The sequence below is a fragment of the Bubalus kerabau genome, chromosome 5, assembly GCF_029407905.1.
Source record: "Bubalus kerabau isolate K-KA32 ecotype Philippines breed swamp buffalo chromosome 5, PCC_UOA_SB_1v2, whole genome shotgun sequence".
NCBI lineage: Eukaryota > Metazoa > Chordata > Mammalia > Artiodactyla > Bovidae > Bubalus > Bubalus kerabau.
Window position 1 is genome coordinate 101224726 of NC_073628.1, and position 16628 is coordinate 101241353.

Sequence of the window (16628 nt, forward strand, 5' to 3'; positions counted from 1 at the left end):
AAAAATGCCCAGTTGAAACAATGACATAAACTGCCTATGCTGTCTTTCCTTTGGTTGCATAGCTCATTAACTGCATAAACAGAGAAACTATTTAGGTGTTAAGATCCTGGAAAATCAAAGAAGGTTATTCTAATGTCAAATGGCCACAGACATGGACCAAGGTAAAAACAGAAAGGTGGGTTTGGAAGCAAATACCCCATCTACAGTGAAACTTGAGGTATTAAAGGCAATCATTTTGGCTTTAGGAAAGCACTAAGTTGGCATGTAAAGCCAAATCTGATCAAAGTCCCCAGGGATTATACATGAAAAGTCACCAGGAAACCCCACAGTATACAAGTGAGGCCTGAAGCAAAAACTAGGGAAGGAGTATATGACAACTTGGTACCATTTTTGCAATTTTGCTAGAATATAAAATTATTCCAAAATGAAAAGTTCTATTGTCAAAGTGACCTTTTAAATTTAAAAAGGGAGAGAGAAACTTACTTTTGAGGAAGAAAAGGAAACTTACATATTTAATACACTCTGTGCAATTCAGTTCAAGGCTTTTTCAGGTATCAACTCATTTCAACCTCACAACCATACCTTGACACAGCTCAGAATCAACAGCAGCAGCCCCACCTCACAGCGAAAGAAACTCGTAAAAAAACGATTTCCCCAGGAGATCCCACAGCTTTTCAGAGGTGGAGGTGGGACGCAGTTCCTGGCCTGCCTGATCACAAAGCCCAAAGCATAACCTAGTCTGGCCAAGGGATGTAAGTGGGAAAGGTGGGGCTGCCCTCTAGGGAAGATGATGGGACACGGACATCCACCTGATACCAATACCCTAGCTGTTGCTCAGTTGCTCAGTCTCATCCAATCTGCGACACTATGGACTGCGGGGCACCAGGATTCCCTGGCCTTCACCATCTCCCAGAGTTTGCTCAAACTCATGTCCACTGTGTCATCAGCTGTGCAGTGAGTCACCCAGAGACCATCACTCTAGGAGGAGATCTGGGCCCCTCTTTGAACAAGCAAGTTAAGAGATGTGTCTAAAAACGGATGTCCTGGTGCCCCGTGGAAAATCTTAATCCTGGTATACTTTCTTACAATAAGTTCACTCGACAATGCTTTCCCCCAGAAATCATCCCACAAGCTAATAAGCTTCTAAAGAAGGCTCCCTGGAAGACTGTTTCTAGTGAACTCAGGGCCACAGCTCCATGGAGTAGGATACTGACCAGCACGTAAAAAGTACAGAGTGACAGGTGGGCATAAACCAACCACCGTGCAACTTTTCGAAACACACCGAAAAGAAAAGCTCAGAGAAAAACAGTGATAAGGTGGCTCCTCTTGAGAAAAGCCATCTGAAGGCTGATGGGTCAGCCCTCTCTGCCTGGCATTCTGCGTGCCACCAGAGGGCACTAACTCATGTCATCGCTCTGGAAATCCTCAGGTCACACACTGAACTGCAGGAAGGTTGAATGAAAGCTAGACTTCAAATCAATGAAAGGATAAATCTGACAGGGCCTTTAAGTACTTGGTGGCCATAAATTTCAATTTAATTCCATAAAACTTAGAAGTGCACAGATGATGTGCAGAGTATGCTAAAAAACAGAAAGCTAATTGATGCTTCAGATTTATGAAAATAAAGGATTTCAAAATAACGCTAAGAAATACACATTTGCTTCTGCATCTTTTGTCACTGGGGTTGTCATTTGGAAAACACACCCCAGCAGCTCCAACATGTGTATACAAAGCAGCACAAAGAAAAACACTTTCAGCTACTTCGTTACTTTAAAAAGCCACTCTTCACTGAATTACAAATGGACATTTACCATAATAAAATTATAGTACAGTTTATTATGCATGATTAAAACATGATTTAATCTTTTGTACTAAAACCCCTGTAAGAATAAATAGCGAACATTTACCGGCGCTCATTATGCCCTAGGTTGCTATTCTGAGCACATTACACTTATTTAATACTCACAACGTCCCTCTGAGAGGCTGTAAAATTCTATTTTAGTAAAAAGTTCAACCTTGCATTTCTTGAAGGCAATCAGGAATTTTTCTTTACATCTGTGTCTACCATCAATGATTTATTTGTCCACAAGACTGTAAATGCAGATCTGTGAGTTCTGCCTCATTAACTCCCTTCTGTAATTATTTCTTCACCCCAGAATTCATACTTCTTATGCTTCCATGGGACAGTAACATTACATAATCAAAAGGGTTCAGCAAAAAGTTTAATGAAAAATGCATTTATGCCCTGAAACAGACTTTTGGGGTCTTTTTGCTTTGTGGTACATTAAAAAAAAAAAAAATCTAGCCTTGGCTTTTTACACTTAATTTAAGAGAAACTGAAACATATTTAGTTCTATTAGAAATGCTGGCTACTTCTCCATGTGACACAAAATTCAAGTTCATTTGGGCCTGCTTTCCCTGCTTTTAGTTGATTTCTTCAGTGTTCAATAAATAACCGGAGTTTAGACTGAAATAAACAAAACTGGACCAACTACCCCTGAAAAGAAGTTTCAGCTCTTTAAATAATTTGTCACAACTTGGGAGACACAAATAAACTCACCTTGAGATAAAGGCCCACATCACAGGGTACTGTCTCCTTGGTTTTGTTTTTGTTCTTTGTATTTAAAAAAAAAGAAAAGAAAGAAAAAGAGAAAAAACACACAACCTCCTCAAAGAACAACATCTTCAGGAACAGTATCAGTATTCTAGTCTATGCCAACATTCAAAGAATAAAGACAGAGCACATGTCACACTCATGAAGGTAATCTGGAACAGAAGGGCCCTGTTACTATCACCTAAACAAATGCCTCCCAGTTCCCTCTGCATCTCTGTTAATGTCCATTTGATTTACAAAATATTTTGGCTTATCTTTTTTATTTGATGCCAAGTTTTATTAAGTTATTAAATATCAAGAAAAAATTTTCATTTCTATTTTCAACCTCCCTACTTGTGTTTTGTGATGCTTCTTTCCAGCCTCTCATCAGATATCTTGATGGTAAAATATCCCAGAGACATGACTTACGTATTTCCTACATCTATGTCTTCTACATCTTCATCAGGAGGCACGGACATTGTAACACGTAGAAAGTTTTATTATAATCTTGACTCTGAGGCCTGATATGTACCCTCTACCAGTCCGACAGTCATTTCAATTACAATGAAGTTTTTCTATTCCTCCCCCCAAACTTCACTGCTTTGTCATTCTGAGAAGTCATGTAAAAGAGGTATATTAAAAGAAAACGTTCCGGAAGGATGAGATGCCCACTCCCCCACTGGGCAGCATGTACTCAGACCCACTGTAGGTTCTGTCCTGGGCTCTGGGGACACTGGGTGCACATCAGAGGCCTTGCCCTGCTCTCACGGAGCTTCCAATCTCCCGGGAGTCAGACAGGGGCCAACAAACAGATCATTGCTCTTACATAAAAGGCAGCTCCCTAAGGGGACCGACAGTGGGATGTGGGTATACAGGTGGTAACACAGGCCTCTGTGACCAGATGACACATGGACAGAGACTCCCTCTCCCTGAGCTAGGTCAGGCTGGAGATCTCTTTCATAACTCTGAATGAAGCAAGACTGGTCGCTTTAATCTATTTCATTTTTAGTAACATTCAAATCAAATTAATGTCGGGTTTTGAGTACAATTAATTCACTAATAGAACTGTCTTGAAGCCAGACATGGCGCTGGCAGGATGGCCGCGCTCTCCCTACGAGTTCTGCCAGCTCTCACTCCAGCGGCAGCCCTCCCGGCTCCGGCTCTGTGGCTCCCTCTTCTCGCCGCGCCCATGAACAAGTGTGTGGTGAGAGACTGAAATAAATAAGTGTAAAGTGGGTCAAGACCGTCGCTTCTATTTCTGTTTTCAACTGAAGAAAATGTGCCCCATTTCCTGAGGCAGAGAGGAGAGAGTTGGGTAAAAGCAAACTGAAGTCTATACTAAACACTTACACATATACATATGTGTACACATATAAGTAACACACACTACTTACTATATACACAGATATTCCCACACGCCTGACTTATTTCCCTGTGGTAACTCAAAATTGGTTCTTTCCATAATCATGACAGTGTAACTTAAACTGGGTTGTAGGTTGTATCTTTAAGAGGCCACGAAATGTTTTTAAAGGGTCAAATTAAAAATTTAAGGTTTCAGAGATGATCAAGGTTCAGATTCAATTTACACTAATTTCAGGAGAATTTTTTACTGACTCGGCATATTCAGTAAACTACTTCGGTTTGTTTTGTTTTTTCCTAACAGAGCGTCCCAGGGGAGTCATTATGTACAATCAGCTCTCTAATTCAGATGAACGTGTCTAAGTACATATTGATACAGCACAACACAATGCTTCAAGAGGCTCCCCTGCTAGCGACTATTAGTTGAAGCACAAGACTAAAAAGGTGAACTTCTTAAATTGCATTCCCAGCACTTCCAATCGTCACTTCCTTGGCCAGATTCACAAGTTAGAAAAACTTTTTTAATTTCAAAGGATACTGAATGAGGCAAAGAACTAGCAGTTTCAAATTATGAAAGATCCTAGTGATAAGCTACATAGGTGGTTCCTGCAGTGTCCTCAAAACTACCCAAATGCACATGGATGCAGAAAGCAAGCCTTGAAAATCTGTTCTCCAGAAATCTACCTCTTCTTTACCTCCCCTTGCTCAAGTACCTTCGGGGGGAAGAGCCATAAAGTTAAGTGATCTGGGGTCAAACACTGAACACTGTGCTTATGAGTCTTAATAGGGCAAGTTGGGAACACACAGTGTTGGGGAGAGAAGTAAAAAAGTTAATCACTCAGGCTCCTCTTCCATGGAATTCTCCAGAGAAGAACATTGGAGTAGGTAGCCATTCCCTTCTCCAGGGGATCTTCCCAACCCAGGGATTGAACCCAGGTCTCCCGTGTTGTAGGTGGATTCTTTACTGTCTGAGCCCCAGGGGAAGGAGGAGACGCTGCCTAATTTGTTTTTCAAACGTGGCAAGGACCCTCAGAGGGATGTGGAAGGCAATGCCCAGGAGTGAATCGACAGGCTGTGCAGAAAGGGTGTGGAGAAGTGACCACTGGGCTGGCCTATCGGAGTGCCTGTCAGATTAAGCCGAAGTGGGGAGGAAGGGTAGAAAAAGAGACTGAGTGTGTGAAAGGACAAGTGTGTGGGGAAGGTGAGGATGGGGTGGTGAGATGTTGTTGGTGGAGGCACGTTGCACTTGATCATGAAGGGCTGTGGGGTCTGGTATTTTTCTACCTGAACCTACAGCTACAGGGCTTCCCAGGTAAAGAACCTGCTTATCAATGCAGGAGATGTGGGCTCCATCACTGGGTCAGGAAGATCCCCTGGGGGAGGAAATGGCAACCCACTCCAGTATCTTGCCTGGAGAATTCCATGGACCGAGGAGCCTGGCAGGCTATATACTCCATGGGGTCACAGAGAGTCAGACACTACTGAGCAACTAAATCACCACCACCACCTACATCTACAACCAGAGATGGGAGTGTCTCGTAAACGGATACTTCATTGGTAAAGGCAAACCCAGATGACAATGCACAGAACCATCCAGAGAGCCGGCCTGCATGTGGGTTCCTTGTCCCTTTACAAGGGAGGGACAAGTGCTTGCCCACATCAGGCCAAATATCTGCCCTGGTTAAGGTTCCACTGGCTTCACTGGTTAAAGCGTACATTTCTGAAGGAATAAATTACAAATTCAAATGTTACATTTTGGATTTTCTGAGGCAAGAATTACAGGAAGAGCATTAAAGGTGACCGGTATAAATTTTAAAAATGAACAAAAGTCCAAAAGCTCATCTTCATGGTCTCCTAGACACACTGACCTTTACTTTCAAAGAATCTAGAATTGTGTGTGTACCAAATTAAGTAATTACACTAATGATGCTTTTAAAAAGCTAGTCCTGTGGTTCTCTTACATAACTGTGTTATAATTTACAAATTCCATCATAAAATACTTCTTCCTTTGCTGGGATACATTCCAGTGTGTAAAGGAGTGACTTTCTAAGCAAAACACCACTTACTGAGCAGGAAAAACCTCAAGACAAACTGTAATTAAGCCATTAATGTTATTTTAATTTCTTGCTTAATTTCCAGCTCTTGGTATTCATTTCCCTATCAGATGGAAAATATTTTAATTAGAATAAAGACAGTTTAAGAAAACTTATGCAATGAGTAAGCTTTCATTATTACTAAATTGTGTCTATTGAGTCTTTTCTTTTGTATGAACGCAGTGGGCGAGAAGGCCATGATTTTTATATAAAGGTGCACAGTGAGGGACAAGGTGGATTCTCTGTGATGCTCAAGGGGTTCCTGAAGTTGGGACAGAGACTACTGGGGTAGACCCTGCTTTCTCACGACATCATCTCACAAGAAATCAACCACCAATGACTCCTTCAACACGAAGTCATCCAAGGATAAAGTTTCAGACACGAGGCTCTAGGTGAAAGTCACTCAGTCATGTCCAACTCTGCGATCCCATGGACTTGTAGATGTAGAGTCCATGGAATTCTCCAAGCCAGAATACTGGAATGGGTAGCCTTTCCCTTCTCCAGGGTATCTTCCCAACCCAGGGATCGAACCCAGGTCTCCTGCATTGCAGGCAGATTTTTAACCAGCTGAGCCACAAGGCTCAAGGTGGGCTCCAAAGGCAATGGCACCCTACTCCAGTACTCTTGCCTGGAAAATCCCATGCACGGAGGAGCCTGGAAGGCTGAAGTCCATGGGGTCGCTGAGGGTCAGACACGACTGAGCGACTTCCCTTTCACTTTTCACTTTCATGCATTGGAGAAGGAAATGGCAACCCACTCCAGTGTTCTTGCCTGGAGAATCCCAGGGACGGGGGAGCCTGGTGGGCTGCCGTCTATGGGGTGGCACAGAGTCGGACACGACTGAAGCAACTTAGCAGCAGCAGCAGCAGCAGCAGCAGAACTTTTGAGGATTTGGGCTTAATACAGAAAACAACAACAAGGGACAGAATCAGGGTATCCATTCACCTTTTTCCCTGGGGTTCATTACTGGTATGGGAAGGAGTAAGAACATGTGTGTAGCTGACGTGCTCTGTTCACCCTTTCAAAACAGTTCACTTTCCCTGGGTTACAATATGTTAAAAAGGAAGAACAGCTTTCTGACCTACCATCGATGTTTGTGCATGCGTGCTCAGTCGCTTCTGTCTTGTCCGACTCTTTGCAACCCCATGGACTGTAGCCTACTAGGCTCCTCTGTTCATGGGATTTCTCAGGCAAGAATACTGGAGTAGGTTACCAGCTCCTCCTCCAGGGGATCTTCCCAACCCAGGGATCAAACCCACATCTCCTGTGGCTCCTGCATTAGAAGGCGGATTCTTTACCACTGAGCCACCTGGGAAGTGAACACGCATGCACACATGCACTGCCCACAAAGGGTTAAAAAAAATAGCCTTCTGACCACCCATAAATGTTTATTAATTTTAAATACACACTGCAGATCAAAGCTGACACCTACACACACACACACCCCCCACCATGGGCACACCTCATTTTACTGCACGTCACGATAATCTGGTTTTTTACAAACTGAGGGCTGGTGGCAGCCCTGGATCAAGCAAGTCTATTGGCACCATTTTTCCAACAGGATTTGCATACTTCACGTCTGTGTGTCATGTTTTGGTAATTTTTAAAATATTTCACTTTTTCATTATTATTCTATTTGTTATGATGATCTCTGATCAGAGATCTTTGATGTTACTCTTGCAAAAAGATTATGACTAGCTAGAAGGCTCAATGACAGTTAACATTTTTTGGGAAAGAGTATGTTTTTAATTAAAGTACATACATTCACAAGACTCTGATGCTGGGAGGGACTGGGGGCAGGAGGAGAAGGGGACGACAGAAGATGAGATGGCTGGATGGCATCACCGACTCGATGGCCATGAGTTTGAGTGAACTCCAGGAGTTGGTGATGGACAGGGAGGCCTGGCGTGCTGCGATTCATGGGGTTGCAAGGAGTCGGACACGACTGAGCGACTGAACTGAACTGAACTGAACTAATACATTATTTTTAGACATAATGCTAGTATTCTACACTTAACGGACTATAGTGTAGTGTAAACATAACTTCTAAATGGACTGGGAAACCAAAAAAATCCATGTGATTTGCTTTATTGCATTATTTAATTTATTGCAGCGGTCTGGAATCAAACCCGCAATATCTCCGAGGTATGCCTGTGTGTGTCTGTGTGTGTGTGTGTATTTAAATTCTTTGCATAATAAATGGTGTGTGTGTGTGTGGTGTGTATTTAAATTCTTTGCATAATAAATGGCTAGGCCATGCCTGCCTTTTAAAAGCATCAGAGGGCAGGCAGGTTCTGTATCACGAGACTGTCTCAAAAAGCTACTAAACGTGAGCTTCTTCAGGGATTCAAACACATTTAGGACTGTTAAGTGTAACTAATAGAATTTGAAAGGTGAAAGCTACTTAGTCGTATCCGACTCTTTGCAACCCCGTGGACTATACAGTCCATGGAATTCTCCAGGCCAGAATACTGGAGTGGGTAGCCATTCCCTTCTCCAGGGGATCTTCCCAACCCAGGAATTGTACCCAAGTAGGTCTCCTGCATTGCAGGAGGATTCTTTACCAGCTGAGCCACCAGGGAAGCCTAAGAATACTAGAGTGGGTAGCCTATCCCTTCTCCAGAGGATCTTCCCTACTCAGGATCTCCCGCACTGCAGGTGGATTCTTTACCAGCTGGGCTACCAGGGAAGCCCATAGAATTTGAGGATTATGCCAAAATCTAGGAATCTAAAGATGTGACAAAACAAAGACTCTAAAGGATAAAAGTAAAAACTCATGTGAAAAGTTGCCCTACTAGGGAGATCCTGGAAAAACTATGGCCCTGTGTTCTGCTATTATTGTGACTCAAAAATCTTGCCGTGAATTCCCAATTCCAAGGAATTACCACTCTGATCTGCCTAGAAGCAAGAGCAAGCACCCAAAACATCACAGATGCTTTGAGAAATGACAGGATTGGGCAGGAAACACTCCACAGTGGGCAGAAGGCGAAGAGCAGAGGCCACTGGTGCAGCAACCCTAACAAGGGTCCCAGCCTCCCTCTCCAACCCTGCTCATCTCATCAGGGCCATAAGTGGTTTCAAATCCACAAACACAATTGGTCACAAGCTTTGGCCTCCCTGTTCCTGACCCACTCCCTCTGACACCCTTGGACTGCACTTCCATGGTCATTTCCGAGACCTAGGCTATCCAGTATGGTAGCTACAAGTCACATGTGGCTTTTGAGGTGTGCTGAGACTGAACTAAGTACAAAATAAAGACAAAACACCTCAACAATTTTTATATTGACCATCAGTTCAGTTCAGTTCAGTCACTCAGTCATGTCCGACTCTTTGCAACCCCATGAACCGCAGCACGCCAGGCCTCCCTGTCCATCACCAACTGCCAGAGTCTACCCAAACCCATGTCCATTGAGTCAGTGATGCCATCCAACCATCTCATCCTCCATCATCCCCTTCTCCTCCTGCCCTCAATTCACATAATACTCTAGATACATGGGGCTACATAAAAATATTATTAACATTAACTTCACTTCCTTATACTGTTTTAAAATATGGCTCCTAGATCATTACAAATTACACATCGGTCACACTATATTTCTACTGGATGGCACTGCTCTAGACCTTGATGGTAACCACAACTGCACCCCTTCACAACATCAAGTTCAAGCATCCCACTCTGACTACCCCTACTCCAACAATTCCATGGCCCTACTTCCTTGAATACATGGGCTTCCCTTGTGGCTCAGTGGTAAAAAAAAACCCGCCTGCCAATGCAAGAGAGGTGGGTTTGATCCCTGGCCCAGGAAGATCCCCTGGAGTAGGAAATGGCAACCCACTCCAGTATGCTTGCCTGGATAATCCCATGGACAGAAAAGCCTGGTGGGCTACAATCCATAGGGTTGCATAGAGTTAGACATGATTGAGCAACTAAACAACAATTCCTTGAATGCAGTGATCCAGGGCCTCCTGCTGCCCCTCCTCTCACTCACGCTTCACTTTTGCCCTCTGCTTGGTCCAGAGGCCACTACCCACCATCACACGGGCGCTCGGCTCCCTTGCCCCTCCCCCACCAGCACTCCCCAGGCAGACTTCCAAACCTAGGTCAAATCCAGCTCTCGGCATCCTCCCAGCCCACACTGGGGCAGCAGAAAACACAGCTTCCAAAGCACCTGCTCTGCTTCCTCTCCTGCCGTTTGTGCTTGAACCAGCTGGAGTCAGTGACACCCTTGCCATTTCATTCATCTGGCTCTTATCAAAGTCACCAGTGATCCACGCTGCCAGGCCCAGGGTCAGCTCTCAGCCTGCATCTCACGTGACTTTAGAAGGTTTGACACAGATGACTTTGTTCTCTGCTTTGACACACGCTCCTCCAGGACACTCTACTTTCCTGGTTTCCCTCCGTGGAGTTCCTTCTCACCTCCTTCACTCCCTTCTCCCCTTCCTCTCATCACTGAGTACCCCTGTGCTCCATCCATACACACCCCCTACCAGATTCCATTTATTCCAGAGTTTTACAACCCTTCGATCCACTGACAACAGTGAGGAGCCTGGCTCAAGTCGAGACCCCTCCTCTAAACTGCCTGCCTACTGCACCTATCCACATGGCATCATGACCTTAACACAGCACAGGGCTGTCTCCTCGCCCATCTCCCTCATCTGCTGCTCCCACAGTCTTCCCCATCTCAGTGAATGGGAACTGCATTTCCAGTTGCTTGGTGCAAAAACATTGGCATCATCCCCAACTCCTCATGTTTGCAGACAACCACTCAGCTCTTCCCCTGAAATGCATCCAGCATCTGACCGCTTCTCACTGCCCTGGTCCAGACGAGCCACCAGAGGCCTCTGCAACAGTCTCTTCACGAGTCTCCCTGCTTCCATCCCTGGCCCCCCTAAACCAGGGATCAACAAATTTTTTCTTAAAGAGCCAGAGAGTAAATATCTCAGGCTCTGCGGGCCAGATGGTCTCTGTTGCAACTACTCAACTTGGCTGTCGCGGCTTGAAAGCAGCCTCACACACTACACAGACAAGTGAGCGTGGCTCTGTGCCAATAAAACTGGAGCTTGAACGGACACTGAAACCTGAATTCCATATAAGTTTCATGTGCCACAGAATATTCTTAGTCATCTTACTTCCTTCCCAACCCTCTAGCAATGTAAAGAACATCCTCGGTTTGCTAGCTGCCCAGAAACAGGCAGCGGCTGGATTTGGCCCTGGGGCCAAGGTAGGCCAACCTTTGCCCTAAACTACTCTCTGCACTGCATGGAAAGTGATCCCCTTTTATATATATATATATATATATAGTTTTGGCCAAGCCATGCAGCATTTGGAATCTTAGTTCCCTGACGAGCAGACCGAACCCATGCGCCCTACAGTGGAAACTCAGAGTCTTAGCCAGTGGATTACCATGGAAGCTCCCAAAGTGATCGTTTTAATCATGTCATTTTCCTGCTCAAAAATTCTTGGCTGGCTCCTCTTCTGATTCAGTAAAACCAAAGAACTACCCATGCCCTACAAGGCCCAACCACCTCATCTGCCCCCCTCCACTGTCCTTACCCAGTGCGACCACAGAGGCCTCTTTGCTTCTCCTTTGCTATTGCTGAGCCCACAACTACCCCGGGACCTTTGCTTTTGTTGTTCCCACTGCTTGGAGTACCCTCCGCCCGGATATCTACATGAATCACAGTGCCACTTCCTTCAAATCGCCGTAGGAGAGACACCTGCTCCTGCCACACCAGCCAAGGCAGCGCCCGTGTGCACACACACCCACGTCAACATCCAGAACATTCACTGTTCTTGGTCACACTTATTATCATACAGTATTTATTTCTTTTTTTCAGGTAGAAATAAACAGATTAGGCCATTTTTTAACAGGCAAACAAGATGGCACAGTGTTCATGAAACCTGGAGGCAGACAACCTGGGCTGGAATGCCAACAGCACTGGTACTGTGACCCTGGGTGAGTTATTTTTAACCTCTCTGTGCCTCAGTTTCCCTCTCTGTGAAACAGGGACAGTAACAGCGCCTGTCTCCTCAGTGTTCTTAGCGCTGATGGGGTCGTCAGTGTGGGGTGTGTAGTCACTCACTGTCATCTTTTTGTTTGTTTGTTTGTAACTCCTCCTGGCCAACCAGAAAATAGGCTCTTTGAAAGCAGGCCTCGCTTTGTTTACTGCTTCACGCCTGTACCTAGGACAGTGCCTGCTACTAGGCACTGGGTGAATATTTATGGGACGAATGAATAAATGTTTTGAATTTAAGTCTCTCACGAGGAGTGGAGAACACTCCCCTAGCCCCCAACGTCATACAGGTATCGGGGACAGCAAAACTCTCTTAAAAACCCACCACAGCAAGAGAAAAAAACCCTGACTATTCCAGGTGGACTGCTGGTGTCTTCCTCCAGGGAGAAACCTGGACGTGAGCCCTCAAAGCCAGGCTCTGAGGGGCAGCAGTGTCACTCACAGAAAGTCTCTTATAATCACGAACTGTGCTGTATACTCAGGGCTCACGCGTTTCAGTCTCTAACCAAGTTAAAGAAGAAACGGACCCCAGAGTCGGATTCCAATTCCGCAAGTAAAACACCAACTTAATACCTAGCAGCACAGCTCTGTACAGGTCTAACAACACTTCCTGGGCACAAGCACAAAAGATTATTTAGTCAAAGCAGCTGACACTTAACTGACTTCTAAAAAAAAAAAAAAAGAACATCTCATCAAATTAAAGTCTTTCCTGAGCAAAACGGTGGTTAAAAAAAAAAAACTTCCATCTACCCATCACACATCCCCAACACTCACAACCACCACAGTACCATGGATACGGCAGCTCTCCTAAGATGACTGAGTTCTGACTGATAAACAGTACTAACATGAGCTAAAGTACAAGTCCCAACATCCTGGGGACGGGCCTTTAATGGGAAGATATTAACACTCATACATGTTCTGGTATAACATGGCTCTTCTTCCAGTGAGAATCCTACTTCCTTTAAAGACACAGGACAACATGGTCACCCGCCAGAGTAGACAACTACTCTCCTGACCCTTTAAAATGCTTCTCCATGAAATAAGAAATGAACACCTTTAGTGTTGGTTCTACCAAGTGGGAACGAGTGAGTGAGATGTCAGTGGTAAAAAACACATCTATGTCCATTAGCAGAGAATTCAGGTGTAGAAGTGCCTCCCTGCAACGAATGTCAGAAAACCATGTGCCTGGATACGTAAGTGATTATGAGGAAGGGTAAGAAACTAGGGGGGTCAGTAGGGGAAGAACCCCAGAGGTCAGAGTGAACTGCCTGCCCACCTCCTAGGTGGCTCCTGCCTCCTGATAACAGGGACACAGCCTGGGGGTGGGTTTTTCTCAGAAGTGACAAGACCTGAAATTCATCTTTTCCTGTTAACCCAGGAATGGTTTCATTTTTTTCATTCTGCAGCTGGCTGGCCACTGAGGTCGCCATGACCCGGAACAGAGGACACACAGGAGGCAGGCAGCATCCGTCCCAGCTCTGTCCTGCCCTGCTACACAGGGAGCCAACCCTGAACAGTCAGGATGGTAGCTCTCTAATTTAATACTGTATTTAGCTGATGATCCCAAATAACACTTTGTCAGCTTTTGTGATCTAGCACAAAACCACATGCCTTGTGATATACCAGCTGGGCTCTGGTAATGCCCTTGACTGGAGGCTTAAAGGCTTTGGTTGGGATATAACTTTGATGTACTGAATTTCCATTTCAAACTGTGATGATTATCTCTGGGTTTGGTGTAGCCGAGAGTGCTACCAAGATTCAACTGTGGCTAGTTAATAAGACGACCTCTGCCTTCTGGTCTACTTCTGGGAGCGCTGTCGCTACTCTGCTCTGCTTGTTTGCAAGATCGAAAAGCCGTGGTTGTTTGGTTTACAGGATGCGGGCATCAGAACCATCTGCCTGGTCTGGTGTTTCTTTAATTAAAACTTTAATTACAGATATATCTCTGCACAGATATGTGCTGTCTATCAGCTCCTGTTCTTAATTACCTGTGCTAATGAGAGCTGAAAGGAGAGTGAACGTTGGCTGGGTGTCTCTTACATGCCAGCACTCGTGTCAGACGGTGGAATACATGCCAGGGCAGGTAAGAGAAACCCAGAGTCAAATGCTGCCACCAACTTGCCCCCCTCGCTGTCAGTCCTTCTCCCACCACTACAGAAGGAGGAGAAAAGTCCTCTGGCTTCTCCCAGGGGGGAGAAACAAGGGGCTGAGAGGGGAAAAAACACTCCAAAGGATCTGTAAGGAGAGAGGGGAAGACTGGGGCATCACAGGCTGACCATCCACGTGCTGTGCGGGCACCCACATCTGTCCCGTGGTCTAAAGCCTGTGATTCTGAGGCGTGTCACCTGGTCCCATGGCAACCAGGGCCCCCGTTTCCCGGGAGAGGACAACCGCCAATGAGAACAGACAGGAGCTGCATTCCACGTGCTCTGACTGCGCAGCAACCCCACCGCCGCCTCAGCCAGTGGTCACCCCCCTGCTGACGAGGGCAGATGTTCACTGAAGAATGGCAAAAGTATCTTCCACGTTGGACCATGTTTCTTATCCTCCTCACTGCCTCCTGAGGGGTTAAATGCCATCAGAACTGCCCCTAGGTGGTCTGCTCAGCCCCTTCTCCACCATCCTACCCACCAGGGTTGGGCACTTCCTGTCACCTCCCAAGGCACACAGGCCACAGGCATGGCCATAGGACATCCACACACCCCGGGCAGCACAACTGAGTGGGCTAAAGGCCTCTGGGGAGGGCCTGTCCTCCCCAGGAGCAGCTCCTCAGCACCAAACGGGGGGCCTGACACCTGGCCTCAGACCTTCCAGCAGCAAACACACTGAAAGCTGGATGCAGGTGCCTCTAGAGGGGTCAGGTCCATCACTGCCCCGCACTTGGTCCTAGTTAGCGATGGCATTTCTCAGACAGCCATGCCAAATTACCTACCCGAGATATACCACCCAACTCAAGGTTGATGATCACAAACAAAATCTGACAACTTCTGGAGTGACTCAGGGAGCACCTTCACCTCTGAAAGACAAGTCCCAGGACACATCGAATCAACTACGAGAAACACCAGGCCCCTTGCAGGATTTCAAGTGTTTAAAGCCTGATGACAGATACATTCAGAAGTATCTGGTACATGATGGAGAAAAAGTGAAACAGAGGGAGGATAAGAAAGAGAAGGGTTGGGGAGGAGAGGGAAGGAGGGACTGAAGAATAAATGCACACAAGACAGGAAGAGAAAAGAGAGTGAAAAGGCAAAGGAGAGACCACCCACTGCTTCATTTTGCCCCACAAGCAATCTCCAACCTGGTTTCTGTGATGATAAGATGCCCGCTCTCAGAAGACTACCTCCTACTGAGGTCAGATGGACTCTCTCCTCCCACAGGAAGGCGGCTGGTGGGTAAACCACCAAACTACCCATAAAGGCCACTGCAGTTTACACTGCAACTCAACAACAGGAAGATCCACATGTGCACACATCAGTTCCAGGTATGCCTTGCTGTAAATACCATAAACATCCCGTGTCTCTCCACGCTGCTGATCAACGGTTTCTCTGAACTGGCAGCCTCAAGACTGGGATGGGGTCAGGGCTCCACGATTTAAAGCTGGATGTGTGGTAAAGAGCAAGAGCAAGGAGGCCACTGCCCAGAGCCCCTCCAGGCGCCATGTGAAGGCAGGGCCTTCCTGCCCGGGGCACTGAAGGCCTGACCAAGGCAGGGGTGCTGGTAGCTGAGGGACAGGAATGTGTGCAGAGGAGGGCAGAATTTCCTGCCAGGGGAGCCGCCAGGTTTGCCAGCAAACACAAGGCAGCAGGTCCTGGAAGGGCAGTACCTGGACTGAAGTCCTGGACTCAAGACCCAGTTTTGCAACCCACTAGGGGCGACCCCAAAGGAGCTCATTTAACCTGCCTGTGCATTGGTGTTCTCAGGGGCCAGACGGAGTTAACAAACACCATGGAGCTCATAGATACATGCAACAAGGAAACACTTGGGGAAACCTGACACACAGCAGGGACTTCCTTCTTCCTTATTCTACTGAGGATGGAGCACTGAAGCCTCTCACCGCAAAGCAAAAACCTCTCAACGCTTTCTGACTCTTCAGCTCACTAGACAGCTGACTGAAGCCTAGAGAGAATGAGCAAGTGCTGACTAAGCAAAAGATGGGGGGTCTCGCCCACGGGTCTTTCGTGTGTCTCCTAATTTAGCCTAAATTAGCCAAAACCAAAGAAACTATCATTAAAGGGCCAACAGGCTCTTAATTATCTAAACTTGTCTTGTTAACTGGTTAAGAGCCCAGGTTTAACTTGAAGCATCTGAACTTGCACTGGTTATTCCCATAAACCAGTGGTCCCCAACCTTTTTGGCACCAGGGACCAGTTTTATGCAAGGCAAATTTTCCATGGGGATCTTCCCAACCCAGGGATCGAACTCATGTCTACTGCATTACAAGCAGATTCTTTACTGCTAGGCCACCAGGGAAGCCCCATCAACCCTATTTTAAAGAGGAGGAAACTGAGGCACAGAAAGGTTAGATGATGGTCTCCGCCACGCCACCTGCGAAGGGCCAAGGCGGGAGG

At 46.1% G+C, this 16628-nt stretch overlaps 1 long non-coding RNA gene across 1 annotated transcript; it reads left to right on the top strand.

Moving 5' to 3' along the window:
• The first annotated feature begins 13490 nt into the window (after positions 1-13490).
• Positions 13491-16084, top strand: LOC129653101 (uncharacterized). Its single transcript, XR_008714958.1, has 3 exons — positions 13491-13585; positions 13998-14143; positions 15981-16084. It is a non-coding gene; the product is annotated as an uncharacterized LOC129653101 (long non-coding RNA).
• The last annotated feature ends 544 nt before the right edge of the window (positions 16085-16628 follow it).